Source organism: Phyllobates terribilis, unplaced genomic scaffold, assembly GCF_046119375.1.
Source record: "Phyllobates terribilis strain yellow unplaced genomic scaffold, ASM4611937v1 Scaffold_7__3_contigs__length_470593459, whole genome shotgun sequence".
NCBI lineage: Eukaryota > Metazoa > Chordata > Amphibia > Anura > Dendrobatidae > Phyllobates > Phyllobates terribilis.
The window spans coordinates 251,053,537-251,069,253 of NW_027362767.1; the positions used below are offsets into that span (position 1 = coordinate 251,053,537).

At 48.3% G+C, this 15,717-nt stretch overlaps 1 pseudogene; it reads right to left on the reverse strand.

Moving 5' to 3' along the window:
* LOC141154389 (solute carrier family 2, facilitated glucose transporter member 6-like) overlaps positions 1–15,717 on the reverse strand; it is a 52,899-nt pseudogene that overhangs the window by 3,846 nt on the left and 33,336 nt on the right.

Here is a 15,717-nt window from a genome sequence, read left to right on the forward strand (position 1 = left end):
ATGATGAAGTCTCTGAACCAAAGGCCAGTAAATCTTAGAGGATAGGAGTAGCGTTGTATATTTTGATAGAAGATGCTCCTTAACGTGGTCCAGAGGTGTAAAACCTATGGAAAAGGGTAAAGGGGATTAGATTAATGGGATTATCTAATTAGGCCTAGATGAGATAGATAGTAACCGATGTACCTATTATAGGGTCCTTGTTCTTATTCCTGCACTGGTGGACAAGTGCCAGGGGTTTTAGTCTGCTAGGTAGGTGATCTTGCTCCGTGGTGGGAAAACCAATTAACCAATTCACCAACTAACCCAGTAATTTTACATACCTCCTTAAAGAACAAATCAAATTTTCATCCTATTCAGGAACATTCAGAGGCCATTAATACATTTGAAAAAAATGTCACTGACGACATCCGTCGGCTCAGTGACAAGAAATGCCTAAAATTCAGTACCAATCTCACTAAATCTGAAATAACTGCCATAAAGAATCTTCAAAAAAATAAAGATATAGTCATCCGCCCGGCCGATAAGGGAGGCGGCATAGTTATTTTGGATTATGATTACTACCACAAAGAGTCACTAAGACTCCTGAGTGACTTACGCACATATCGAATTATCCCTTCAAATCCAACTACCACTTATCTACAGGAACTCAAATCATTAACCAAAAAGGGACTAGAGGCAGGGTTTCTCACCAAAAATGAATACGACTACGTGAATATCCCACACCCTAGACTAGCCGTATTTTACCATTTACCCAAAATACATAAAGATCTAAAGGAACCTCCAGGGAGACCAATCATTTCAGGGATACAATGTCTTACAGCCAACCTTTCCAGATTAGTGCACCACCACCTTCAGGACCTAATACCAGTATTACCATCTCACCTGAAGGACAGTAAGCATGCAATACAAATACTAAATAATATCACCTGGCAAAGTAACTATATCCTGGGGACCTTAGATATCACCTCTCTATATACCAATATTCAACACCAAAAGGGATGTGAAGCTTCCCGCTATTTTCTACAACAAAAAATGTCCACAGAACAGAGTCAATTTATCACAGAATGCATGACATTCATACTTGCTCATAATTATTTTGCATATGAGGGGAACTACTACTCCCAGCAATGGGGCACCACCATGGGAACCAGGTTCGCCCCCAGCTACGCTAATTTGTATGTGGGAGAGTGGGAATCTCTAACCATAAACCCGGGGGGAACCTTACACCCGAACCTGGTCCTGTGGCGGAGATTTATTGACGACATATTATTTATATGGTCAGGTGATCAATCTTCCCTTGAGAGGTTCTTACAGGATATAAATACTAACAACTACTTTCTACAATTTACATCTACCACCAGCACCAAAACAATTAACTTCTTGGATTTAAATATTTATATTGAAGACAATCATATCCGGACTCATACCTACTACAAACCCACAGACGCAAACGGATATATACCACTGGACAGTTGTCACCTACCAAACTGGCTACTTAATGTACCTCGTAGCCAGTACATAAGAATACACAGAAATTGCTCAACAAATCCCGACTTCAGAAAAGAGGCTGATCAACTGACAAAAAAGTTCCTTGAGAAAGGATATAATGCTAAATTTCTTAACGAACTAGTAGATTCCGTAGCCCAAATACCATGGGAAACCCTTTTGAACCCATCCAGAAACACCAACAAAAAACTACAGTATGACGGAGAACAGCTTAACATTCCGATCATCACACCATATTGTTCCAATATCCATCTACTCAGAAAAATCGTGGGGAAACATTGGCACATACTCAGGGATGACAAAATAATTGGAGACCAGATACCTGACAAACTCCAATTTATATATAAAAAGGCACGGAATCTAAGAAACATTTTAGCACCAACAACAAATAATCTTTCATTAAACAATCAAATATACACCCCTTTCAAACAAAAAATTAAAGGTTTTTTTCCATGTAAAAAATGTAAAATGTGCAGAATGGTTAAAACCTGCAAACAAAGTACTGTCAGCCATGGAGCTGAAACATACCCCATTAAGGACTTTATCACCTGCACAAGTACAGGAGTAATATATGGTCTGACATGCCCTTGCAAAAAGATGTATGTAGGGCGAACTAAAAGACCTATGAATGTCAGAATAAACGAACATCTAAGGAACATAAAAAATAAATATAAGGAACACCCGCTCTCCAAGCATTACATGGAAAAACATAATGGATGCATAAATGGGACTCAAGTCACAGGCATCCAGATTGTACCAACACACTGGAGAGCTGGTAATTTTATTAAAACTATGTCCAGAACAGAAAGTAAGTGGATATTCCAACTAAACACCCTTAAACCCAAAGGGTTAAATAGCGATATCGAGTTGTTTGCATTTAATGACTGACAGACCTGCGCATGTTCAGAAAACATGCACATGACTGACAGGTAGTTATCAAGACCATTCCCGACTAGAGTATATAAAGGCACTATCGATGGGTAGGACTATCCCTGAGGAAGAAAGACGAGTCTTTCGAAACGTGTAGGAACCGCCCTACCCTAGCTCACACTAGCGCTAATAGGCCTCTGTATCCTGTGTGTCACGTGTTAGCGCGTCACACAGGTCTCGCGCGCTTTCTGCAGGAAGTGCACGCTTTCCCTATCCGAGATTACGCGAGAAGTGGAAGTCACTGGCCGGGACTCCGCTCTCGCTCCGGATAATAGACACGGTACCTGCCGACAGGACGCCACCGACCCTGGGACGACTGTCCTACTAAGATCCACGTAAGACCTCTTCAACTGTAAGTAACCGGACGCTGCGCTGCTCCGCCAGCATAACACAGCTTTGCCCTCTATTGACTAACCGGCCGGTTCTCTGCTAGAACCAGGCCTATCTACACACAGAGGCTACCACTCTACCCCTACAATCCACTATTGTCCGCAATACTACTCCTATTTGGCACCCACCGGCTCAAGGACCTAGGGAGAACCACCGTGCCATAAACATCTTCCCTGACAAGGTATACTTATTAAGGATTCTCATACCTTGACTCGGTTGACACCTTGCTTCACCTGACCCATGTGACTTACCTAATTACAGGTATATCTGTTACAACCACCAGGACGTACAGGGCCACCACTGTATGGTATCAACCAGACCTCCCCTTGACTGCAACAGGTCACCTACTGGACCACACCTGCATCATCAGGTAATTATTCACTACATATTAATAGCCCCTACCAGGGCAAAAAAATCGCTCTCTACCTACTCTCTACCTCTGCACCGCAGGTAGACTGAAGTGATAATCGAGGACACCAGATCTACGGGAAGCTTAGAGCCTCTGGACCTCTCCCTACCAGAAACTAATATCCGCCCGGATCACAGTAGGTACATACTATCTATCAACTTTGCAGTACCTCTCTATTTAATTAATCCTCCAAACCTATCATCTTGCCCTGTAGGTTTTCCCACCACGGAGCAAGATCACCTACCTAGCAGACTAAAACCCCTGGCACTTGTCCACCAGTGCAGGAATAAGAACAAGGACCCTATAATAGGTACATCGGTTACCATCTATCTCATCTAGGCCTAATTAGATAATCCCATTAATCTAATCCCCTTTACCCTTTTCCATAGGTTTTACACCTCTGGACCACGTTAACAACGTTACTCCTATCCTCTAAGATTTACTGGCCTTTGGTTCAGAGACTTCATCATCTTTTAACTGGTTTTAAATATTTGTTATCTATTTATTCCAAATAAAGCTTATATTTCATTTTTATCTAACCTACGACTAGTCCTTTGTAACGCCTTCACATTGGTATCTCCATATTTCCCTTCCCCCACTACCCAAGCGCGAATTATACACCTACTTGTAATTGGTACTATCCCACTGACACATTGTGGTTTGTGTCACTTTATTCGCTGCTAACCAGTGACCAGCCTACCAGCGCCTCCTATCTTCTATTTGGCTAATTGGATATTCTCCATGGATAGTTTAATAGAACCATAAACAGAAAAGATGGGCAGCATCTGTCTAGGGAGGGTATATATGGAGTTGAGCGTTCTTGCCATCAGGTCACTTACCTAATATGTACAACATGATACACACAAGGGGGATGATTTCAAGATAGTTAACATGAGCATCATGGATGTGCGGGTCACTCGCAGTCACAGTCAAGTTGGTGGAATTGTTCTTCATGTCTACTGTGAAATGAATGTACAAGCCCATGGAGAGCGAGGACACCAACATCAGAGAACCTGTTATATGAGGTAGAAGAGACGGATTAGGAGGGCACCATGGGTGAAGTCCATGGAGAAATATTTATGGGGTTCACATACTTACCCGATATAAAAAGGAGGCTTTTCCTGCCCACTTTATCCATTACCAGAGCTGCCACGACCACTGAGACCAATCTCACAAGTCCAACCAGGGCAGCGTCATATTCGCCTCTCTAGAAAAAGACGCCACAGGTCAATGATCACCTACAGGCACCCTCCAATATATACCATTGCCCAACATCTCCTGACTGTAGGAATTATCCCCATACATCATCAGTACATCGGCCTGTCTGTCCGTACACGCTGCATTGTGTTTCTTATCTCTGTAAATATGATGTCTCAGTCCTTACTGTGGTAGATGCCATGTTATCAAAACAAAACCACTTTACATACAGTTTTCTTTTTTTCAAACAGGAAGAGGAAAAAAATATAAAATATTGACACAATGTGACAGAGTCACTGGTTTTATAAGTGAGGGGAGGTATGTGTCACTCAGGATGCTCTCCTGTGTGGCTGAGCAATGTGTAAAAGCTCAGTCCCTTTTTTTTTCTCTGGAGAGTGAAGTCTCTAGACAGTGTTGTGGAAGCTGCAGAGCTTTTTACAAGGACTTTGTTGTGCAGTTTGTGCTACCGAGAGCGGGCAGAACCCGCTCACCTATGGACTAAGCTATATTCTGTGTTATTTTCCCGTTTAACCAAAAGGGGGTCTTGTTTATTTTTCCTGTGGAACCCTGCATGAGTTTATGTCATAATAAACCAGCAGAAAGGTAACCTGAGAACGTGTGTCCTGAGTCTGCCTCCGGGAGAGCCGAGCGAGTCGTCTTGCCACAGTTGGTGTGAGAGTGCATGCAGGATTCCAGGAATACGTGTACCTGCCACAAAGACCGGTGGATGTCCTGGGTGAAGGTCGGCAGCTAGCCAGAGAAGTTCGGCAGCATGGAGGAGCTCTTTAAGCACCTGGTCCAGACCCAGCAGAGCATGCAGCAGCAGCACCAGGAGACGAACAAACTGTTGCTTCAGCAAATCCAGTTGCAGCAAAAGTCGCAGCAGCAGCACCAGCAGGAGGCGCAACAGCAGATACAGCTACGCCATCCAGAGCAGGGCGGCCGAACCACCCCCGGGGCCGACTGATGATTCTCACGTCAGGAAGGTGGTAAGGTGGGACATGCAGAAGATGACCCCTGGGTATGATGTAGAAGCATTTCTGACTGTTTTTGAGAGGGTGGCTGATCGTGAGAAACTTCCACCAGGACAGTGGGCAGAGGTTCTGGCGCCATATTTATCGGGTGAAATCCAAAAGGCATATTTCGACTTGGTGCTGCAAGATGCTAAGGAGTATCCCAAGCTAAAGACAGAGATCTTAGCACGCCTGGGAGTAAATATGGCGGTGAGAGCCCAACGAGTTCATCACTGGGCGTATGCTAGCGACAAACCCCCTTGCTCGCAGATGTTTGACCTACTGTATCTTGTTCAGAAGTGGCTACAACCGGAGTCCTCCACTCCGGCCCAGATGGCTGAGCGGGTGGTGATTGAGAGATTCATGCATTCCCTTCCCAAGCCAGTCCAGACTTGGATTGCCCAGGGTGATCCTCAGAAATCAGATGACTTCATCGGCCTGGTAAAGAGGTACCAGGTAGTTGAGAGATCCCTCGGGAAACCGGATGCAGTTATTTCTCCATACTGGGATACCCAAAAGGGGGCGAGTTCAGCACGGAAGGGGTCTAGAGCCACCACTGGGGAACATCCCATTCCCACTGAAGGTACCACAAGGACTGTTGGTAAAGATATAGTCTGTTGGCGGTGTCACAACCCTGGACACGTAGCCGCCAGGTGTCAAATATCCCCTGAGCCCATGGACTGCAGCCTAGGCAGACGGGTCTCCTATTATGCCTATCCAGCCTGTAGCGTGGACTGTCGACCCGGTGAGGGGCCGCAGGCGTGTGCCGTGTCCATTAATGGAGCAAAAGTGCTTGGGCTGTTGGGCTCCGGGAGTCTGGTGACCTTGATCAGAGCTACCCTTCCCCACCAGTTGATCCCTTCCAAAACTGTGGGTGTTCTGTGCATCCATGGTGATACCAAGGACTATCCCATGGCCACAGTGACAGTGGGGACAGACTGTGGTGCCCAGTCCCATGAAGTCGGGGTAGTGAAGGACCTGGTACACCCTGTCATATTGGGCCGTGATTTTTCCTTATTTTGGGACTTGTGGAGGAAGGGAACTGGACTAAGTAGCGTGGGGAAAAGCCAGGTCCTTGGAGAAGAATCCCCGATGAAGTCTCAGGTGGAGGAGTTCCCACTGTGCATCCTTGTCGGTGACGAAGGTGAGACAGTGACCGAGGAGACCGACGTCCCTGAGAGAACTTTGGGACTGCTCAAGTTCGAGACCTGACCTTAAAGGGGACGTTCGACCAGGTTACTGTATGTAATGGGGTTGCCCAAGAGCCGGGGGCCGACACCAGATTCCCCCACTTTGCTGTGCAGGGGGAGTTGCTATATCGGGTGGCCAAACTAAGGGGCGGTGAGATAGTGGAACAGCTGTTAGTGCCGGGGCCATATAGACGGAGGGTACTAGATATGGCCTATTCACATGTTCTGGGGGGACACCTAGGGGTCGACAAAACTCAGGAGAGGATACTGAGAAGGTTTTATTGGCCAGGATGTTACCGAGAAGTTCAAAACTATTGTAGGTCCTGCCCCACCTGCCAAATAACTGCTCCCTCTTCCCACTTCCGTAGCCCCTTAGTCCCACTACCTGTGATAGAGGTTCCCTTTGAGAGGATTGCCATGGACCTCGTGGGCCCCTTAGTTCAATCAGCTCGGGCCACTAATATATCCTGGTCGTCATGGACTATGCGACCCGGTACACTGAAGCGGTTCCCCTAAGGAACTCGTCCAGTAAAAGTATAGCCTGAGAGCTGGTCCATATTTTTGCTCGGACAGGTCTGCCAAAAGAGATTCGGACAGACCAAGGAACCCCCTTCATGAGCAAGGTGACGAAGGAGCTTTGCAGAGACCTTCAGATAACTCAGATTTTGACTTCGGTTTATCATACACAGACAGATGGCCTAGTGGAACGCTTCAACAAGACCTTAAAGGCGATGCTCAAGAAGGTAGTTGAAAAGGATGGGCGAGACTGGGACTACCTGCTCCCATTTCTGCTTTTCTCGGTCAGAGAAGTTCCTCAAGCCTCCACTGGCTTCTCTCCGTTTGAGCTCCTCCAAGAGGTCACCTAGACATCGCCAAGGAAACTTAGGAGGCCAAAGTCACGCCACACCGGAGTATCATCGAACATGGCGCCCAGTTACAGGAGAGAATGTCCAAGGTGATGCCCATCGTGAAGGAAAATCTCCTCCAGGTGCAGGAAGCCCAGGCGTGGGTATATAACCGGTCGGCGAGACTAAGACAGTTCCAGCTCCGGGACCGTGTTTTGGTGCTAATCCCTACCGTCGAGAGCAAGTTCCTCGCCAAATGGCAAGGTCCAGTACGAGGTGGTGGAGAAAGTCAGCGAGGTTAATTATAAAATCCACCAGCCTGGCCGAAGAAAGCCGCATCAAATATATCATGTGAATTTGCTCAAGCCGTGGGGGGACCAGGAACCTGTGGAAACTCCTTGCCTGGGAGCCGCACCAGAAGGCAAGGTGGAGGAGGTCACTATTGCAGAGACTCTATCACCGGCCCAGAAGCAACAGTGTCGAGAATTACTACAGCGGAAACGGGAGCTGTTTTCAGAGTTGCCGGGGCATACTCAAGTGTTAGAGCATGACGTGCTAACAGAACCACAAGTACGAGTGAATCTGAAGCCGTATCGGATTCCGGGAAGCACGCTGGGAGGTGATCTCGGCTGAGGTGTGAAGAGGATGTTAGACCTCGGGGTAAAAGAGGAGTCAAAGAGTGGGTGGTCGAGCCCAATCGTCCTCGTGCCGAAACCTAATGGAGAATGGAGGTTTTGTAATGACTACCGCTGGCTGAATGAGGTATCCAAGTGTGATGCGTACCCGATGCCCCGCGTCAACAAACTCATCGAGAGGCTTGGACCAGCGAGGTACATCACCACTCTAGACCTGACGAAGGGCTACTGGCAGATCCCCATGTCCCAGACGGCTAAGGAGAAGACAGCTTTCTCAACACCTGATGGTTTCAATACATGCGGATGCCGTTCGGACTACAGGGGGCCCCAGCCACTTTCCAAAAGGCTATGGATTGGATCCTAGCCCCACATAAGAAGAATGCCGCAGCCTACCTTGACGACATTGTGGTCTTTAGCCCAGACTGGACTAGTCACCTACATAAACTACAGGCTGTTCTGGAGGTGCTAAAGAAGGCGGGATTTACCATAAATCCGAGAAAGTGTGCCATTGGAAAAGATGAGGCCAAGTACCTGGGCTATGTCGTTGGGAGAGGCGAAATAAAGCCGCAAATCAAGAAAGTGGAGGCAATTCAGACCTGGCCGCAACCGCTCTCGAAGAAGCAGGTGAGAGCGTTCCTGGGAATGGTGGGATATTACCGGCGGTTTATCCTGAATTTCGCCATGATGGCCGCGCCACTAACGGATCTTCTAAAAGGCACCAAATCAACTATGGTGAAATGGATGGAAGAAACGGAGACCGCCTTTCAACAGTTGAAGCTAACACTGTGCAAGCAGCCGGTCCTGGTCGCGCCAGACTTTAAGAAAGAATTTGTGGTCCAGACGGACGCTTCAGAGGTTGGTCTAGGGGCTGTACTCTCTCAAGAGATAAATGTGGAAGAACATCCCATTCTCTATCTGAGCTGAAAGCTGTCCTCCTGCGAGAAGAACTACACCATAGTAGAGAAAGAGTGTTTAGCCATAAAATGGGCCGTGGATACACTGAAATATTACCTACTAGGCCGGAAGTTTAGATTAGTATCAGACCATGCCCCGTTAAGATGGTTGAGGGAGAAGAAGGGTAAAAATGCCAGGGTAACTAGATGGTTTAACTTTTATGTGGAGCATAGGCCCGGGAAGTTACATAGGAATGCAGATGCCCTCTCTAGGATTACCTGCCTGGTGTCAGAAGGTGCCCAAACTTGCTTTGGGCAGAGGGGGGGAATATGTGACAGTGTCACTGGTTTTATATGTGAGGGGAGGTATGTGTCACTCAGGATGCTCTCCTGTGTGAACTAAAACCTACTTTATTTCTGCCAGCATGTTATATGCTGGTGGGTTTACTCTGTTAAAGGGTGTGCGGTTTTGTGGGAATGGCAAAGAGGGCGGGACGCCATTCCCCCTACCTCCCCTCAGGGTGTGGCTGAGCAATGTGTAGAAGCTCAGTCCCTTTTTTTTTCTGGAGTGTGGTCTGGAGAGTAAAGTCTCCAGACAGTGTTGTGGAAGCTGCAGAGCTTTTTACAAGGACTTTGTTGTGCAGTTTGTGCTACCGAGAGCGGGCAGAACCCGCTCACCTATGGACTGAGCTATATTCTGTTTTGTTTTCCCGTTTAACCAAAAGGGGGTCTTGTTTATTTTTCCTGCGGAACCCTGCATGAGTTTATGCCATAATAATCCAGCAGAAAGGTAACCTGAGAACGTGTGTCCTGAGTTTGCCTCCGGGAGAGCCGAGCGAGTCGTCTTGCCACGACAGTTACAAAATAGTTTAATACAATCATGGTATTTGTGTATGTAAACAAAAACAACAATAAAGTAACAGGTATTGGTATTACAGGGTTTTTCCAGGACTTTAACATTGATGGCCTAGCCTTAGGATAGGTCATCAGTTTCTGATCGGTGGGGGGGCGACACCCATCTCCCCCGCCAATCAGCTGATCCCGATGTCGGCCGGAAGTGCTCGGTTACAAAGCTGCACAGCTCTGTTAGCTGATTGACGGGGGTGTCGGGTGTTGCCACCGATCAGACATTGATGACATATCCTAAGGATAGTCCATCAGTATTAAAGTCCCTGACAACCCCTTTAACTAGCCTTTGAGTTGAAACAATATCAATCTAACCAAGAGCTGATTCTCATTGACTGTTCTAATTTCAATTATTCCTTCTTTTCTCACTTCACGAGGTTTCCTCCGATATGGTGTCAGATCGGGGGATCCAGTTTGTTTCTAAGTTCTGGAAGGCATTCTGTTCTCGACTGGGGGTGCAGCTGTCCTTTTCCTCTGCCTTTCATTCTCAGTCGAATGGACAGACCAAGCGCTTTAATCAGAATTTAGAGACCTACCTCAGGTGTTTTGTCTCCGAAAACCAGGAGGATTGGGCATCTTACTTACCGTTGGCAGAATTTGCTATTAATAATCATTGCCAAGAATCTACTGGCAGGTCACCGTTCTTTGGTGCATATGTTTATCATCCACAGTTCGGTACTTTTAGTGGGGGAGGGGCTTCAGGAATTTCGGAGGAGAAATGTTTTGCTTCATCGCTCTCCTCGGTATGGCAGGGTGTTCTGAGTAATTTAAAGATCGTGCGAGACAGATCCAAAAATATGGCTGACAGGAAACGCTCGCCAGGTCTGGACTAAGTGTGAATGAGTTTGTGTGGTTGTCTACCAGGAATATCAAGTTGAAGGTTCCTTCCTGGAAGCTGGCACCTAGATTTATTGGTCCCTATAAAATAACCGCTGTCATTAACTCAGCAGCGTTTCGTCTTGAGCTACCTCAGGCCCTTAAGATCCACAATTTCTTTCACAGGTCTCTACTCAAGAAGTATGTAGAGCCTCTTGAGTCCTCTCCCCTGCCACCGCTCCCAATCACGGTTGACGGTAATTTGGAGTTTCAGATTTCGAGAATTGTAGATTCTCGCCTCCAGCGTCGTTCCCTAAAGTACTTGATGCACCGGAAGGGTTATGGTCCAGAGGAAAGGATGTGGTTTTCGGCATCAGAGGTGAATGCCCCCAGGCTGGTTTGTTCATTCCACACCTCTTATCCTGAGAAACCTGGTCCTGAGTGTCCGGAGGCTACTCGTAGAAGGGGGAGTACTGTCATGGGTGTGTCAGGTGTGACAGACAGTCGCTCTGGAGTCGGCTGTGCGGACGCCTTCTTGATTCCCTCATCTCTGTAGTATAGTTATATCCTTCTTCCTTTAGGACCCAGCAGCGACCTACACCTTCTGCTGCTGATTGACACACCCTTGCTGGGTAGTTAAATAGTCTCAGTTTCTCCAGAGTGTCTCCTGTGATAGTTCTATGTACCTCTGTCTAGGCTTGGAGCACTAGCAGTTGGCTAGCTTCTTCTCTGGTGCCCTTTGAGGACAGTTGGCATTATCTCTCTGGTATCTGCTCAAGCTAAGTGTATCCCTTTTGATTGTGTACCTTGTTGTCTTTAGTTTGTAGTGGGGCCTGATTAGAGCTCACCCCATCCCCTCCCTATGTAGGGCCAAGCTCTAGGGACATTCAGGGCTTAGGTTCCTTCTCGGCGATAGCTGTGGAACCTGTATAGGGATGATAGGGTAGGCAGGGTGATATTAGATCTACCTAGGGGTTTCCACTCCCCCTTTCCCTAGAGTTGGGGCTTCCTCTCCCTCTTCCCTTCGTGTTGCAGTTAGTCTTTCCCTCACCTTGCGTGACAACAGGGCTTCTCTTTTTCTACATGTGAGGAAATTCTTTACACTTTCCTCGCCCTACAAAAGGGTTCTCTACTCTTCTTCTTGAAGCTCAATCACTCTGGCTTTCCTTCCGTTTCTCTCTCATCTGAGCATACTCTTATTCTTGGCCCAGTGGCGGTGTTCTACCCATTCTTTGCAAAAGATCCTTCCAGACCGAAGAAAGTTTGTGATGACGGCCGTCTCCTTTTTACTCAGCTAGAAACTTTAGTCTAGTATCACACATCTCAGGATCGCCCATATGTTAATTATGCCTCCTTCCCTTCTTCATCTAGAACCTAGAGTGGTAGTTTTTCTCTTTTCCTTCCATGGCGGAACCCAGGATTCTCTTTCCTCCCAAGGTGGAACACTATCCTGGTCAACGCTATACTTGTCAACCTTTACGGAGGTATCTGGTCATGGACTGAACAATGTCTGCTGATTTGTCCACAGTAAGCTACGTTCTACCGACTTCCTAACCTGCAAGAGGCCTTCGACAGGAGAAGGGTTGTCTCATCATATGGTTCTCTGGCTTGTTTCATCAGACGGCTCTTGTCCATAGTCGTTTATGGCGGAACATACCCTGTATCATTCCAAAGAGATCCAGGGTGCTCTACGAGGTTTTTCAGTCCACTTCCAGATTTCATCACTCAGTGATTGTTCGCCAACACTTTCGCAGTCACGTGGACTCAAAACCTCCCCCTTCCTTCCGCCCTCTTCTAGACTGGGGGTAGTGTACTTTCTTACAATCTCCTCTTGGAAATTTCTATATCGGTTTCCCAATTCCATCACCTTCGCTATTACGATTTGACTGTTTCAGTTTCACGGCCTGCTCGTGAAACGCAGCATCCAAGCTCCGTTTTCCTCCAATCACGTCTTTATTAGTATCTAAGTAGATTTCTTTGTATCCTTTTTAGTCATCCTTCCTTGTTTCCTGGAAAGTTCTTTTGGTAACGATCTCTCCACTCCCGTACTGTCGCCCTCCCTTCCTGGCCTCTTTGGTCATGGTGGTTCTGTGTTCGATTCTCTCTCTTCATTGTGGGAGATGGCATGCTGTTATGCACACGCCCGGGCTAAGCGGCGTGTGCGTGTGATTGGTAGTGATTCCACTGGACCGTGCCGGAGAGTGAATGCCTGGAGGGGCGTGACTAAGTATTCACCCGATCCGACCAGGGTCGCACGACGGCATACGACGCCAGTGCACCAAGGAGGAACCGAGCAGAGGGACCAGGTGCTACTCCAGGACAGACCCCGGACACGGCTGTTGACCCACACAGGGAAATACAGGAACAGGCTGGTAGGCTGGCACACAGACTGGAGGGTATAGGCAGGCACGACTGGTATGCAGGCAGGCGGGTATGCAGGCAGGGGGGTAAAGGCAAGCACAGCTAGAGTGCAGACAGGGAGGCACTAGCAGGTAGGAACACAGGCGGGATAGGACCCAGTACACACCGGGACTCAGGAACAATACAGGCAGAGGGTTACAGGCAAGCACAGCTAGAGTGCAGACAAGGCTGAGCAGGGAGGACAGGGCTCTGTTCACACGGAACAGACAGGAAGGGAAAGACAGAGCCAGATACTCACACAGTACTTGCAGAAGCAACAAGCAGGAGTTAGGTACGAGTTCAGACTCTGCAGAAAAAGGAAGGGAACGGACATAGAGGCAAAACAGGTAAAGGACAGGAGAGAGTTCAGACTGGAACTGAGTGTACGGAGGAGACCGACACTGCAGCGGGATACAGGAGCGGGTCTGGGAATACGGCCCCCAGAGAGGCGGAACGAACAGGCAAGGAGCGTGTTCAGACAGGACAGACCAGAAACAGGAGCGGGTCTAGGAAATCGGCCACTAGAAGGCGGAACGAACAGGCAAGGAGCGTGTTCAGACAGGACAGACAAGAGAACACAGAAAGGACTCAGTTCAGACACGGGAACTAATACCGCAAAGCAGGAGACATACAGGACTTAGTTCAGACACGGGAACTAATACCGCAAAGCAGGAGACATACAGGACACAGTTCAGACACGGGAGCTGATACCGCAAAGCAGGAGACATACAGGACTCAGTTCAGACACGGGAACTGATACAAAAAGCAGGAGACATACAGGACTCAGTTCAGACACGGGAACTGATACAAAAAGCAGGAGACATACAGGACTTAGTTCAGACACGGGAACTAATACCGCAAAGCAGGAGAAATACAGGACTTAGTTCAGACACGGGAACTAATACCGCAAAGCAGGAGACATACAGGACTAAGTTCAGACAGGCCTGGAAATACAGCCTCCAGGAAAGGCAGACAAGGAAACAAAGACGGGACCTGGCACCTTCAGAGTGCAAGCACACACTGAAGGAAAACACTTATGCTCAGGCAGGGATAGAAGGGAGCTGCTGAGCTATATACCAAGTGACAGACAGCAATAGGCTGAGGACGCACAAGGGGTGTGACCCACAGCAGGTACAAAAGGCAGGAAGTGATCGGGCGCCGCCCTTAAGCAGCAGAAACAGACACAAACAGACAGCATGGAGGGAAGCCAGAGAGACATTCTGGACAGGAGATCAAGTGCGCCCTCTTGCACAGTGGGAGATGGACCACCATGCAAGGACGCCGCCAGGTATGTTACAGTACCTCCCCCCTTACGCCCCCTCTTCTTCAGGCCTGCCAGAATCTTCCGCAGGGAATTCGAGGACCAGTCGTTCACTGGGTTGGAGGGGGACAGAGACTTGAGGGTAATCTCTGCTTCGAGGTACATCTTGTCAAGCTCACAGGAAAAAATAGACGGGTTATCAGGTACATAATGAGGAAAAGTCACTGTCTCTTTGTTATCTGGTGGTATCCCGGAGGATTCAGGAAACAACTGGAGGTCCTCCGCAGGGTCAGAAGAGTGCAGAGGCTCAGAGAAAACAACTGCTTCAGAGTACACTAGGTCAGACTCACTGGAGGAAGCAGGCGAGGTATCGGGTACCGAGTATAGGAAAGTCTCTGTCCATTCACCACCAGGTGGCACCCCGAAGGGTTCTGAACACAACTGGAGGTCCTCCGCCTGGTCGGAGGGGTGTAGAGACTCGGGAGTAACCTCTGCTTCGGAGTACACTAGGTCGGACTCACTGGACGAAGCGAGCGAGGTATCAGGTACAGGATATAGGAAAGTCTCTGTCCATTCACCACCAGGTGGCACCCCGAAGGATTCTGAACACAACTGGAGGTCCTCCGCCTGGTCGGAGGGGTGTAGAGACTCAGGAGTAACCTCTGCTTCGGAGTACACTAGGTTGGACTCACTGGACGAAGCGAGCGAGGTATCAGGTACAGAGTATAGGAAAGTCTCTGTCCATTCACCACCAGGTGGCACCCCGAAGGATTCTGAACACAACTGGAGGTCCTCTGCCTGGTCGGAGGGGTGTAGAGACTCAGGAGTAACCTCTGCTTCGGAGTACACTAGGTTGGACTCACTGGACGAAGCGAGCGAGGTATCAGGTACAGAGTATAGGAGAGTCTCTGTCCTTTCGCTACCAGGTAGCACCCCGAAGGGTTCAGGAGACAACTGGAGATCCTCCGCCTGGTCGGAGGGGTGTAGAGACTCGGAGGTAACTACCACTTTGGGGTACCCATTGTCAGGCTCACAGGACGAAGCGGACAAAGTATTGTGTACCGGGTGTAGAGAAGTCTCTCTCCATTTGTCATCGAGTGGTATCCCGGAGGGTTCAGGAGGCAACAGGGGATCCTCCGCCAGGTAGTAGAGGTGCACAGACTCTGAGGTAACCACAGCTTTGGAGCATCCTTGGACATGCACACCGGTTAAAGAGAGAGAAGCATCTGATGCCGGGTGCAGGAAGTTCTCCTGTGTGGAGTCTGGATGGGCAGAAGTCTCTTCAGCCAGGAGAACTGGTGCACTACCCACGCACATTACCCATTG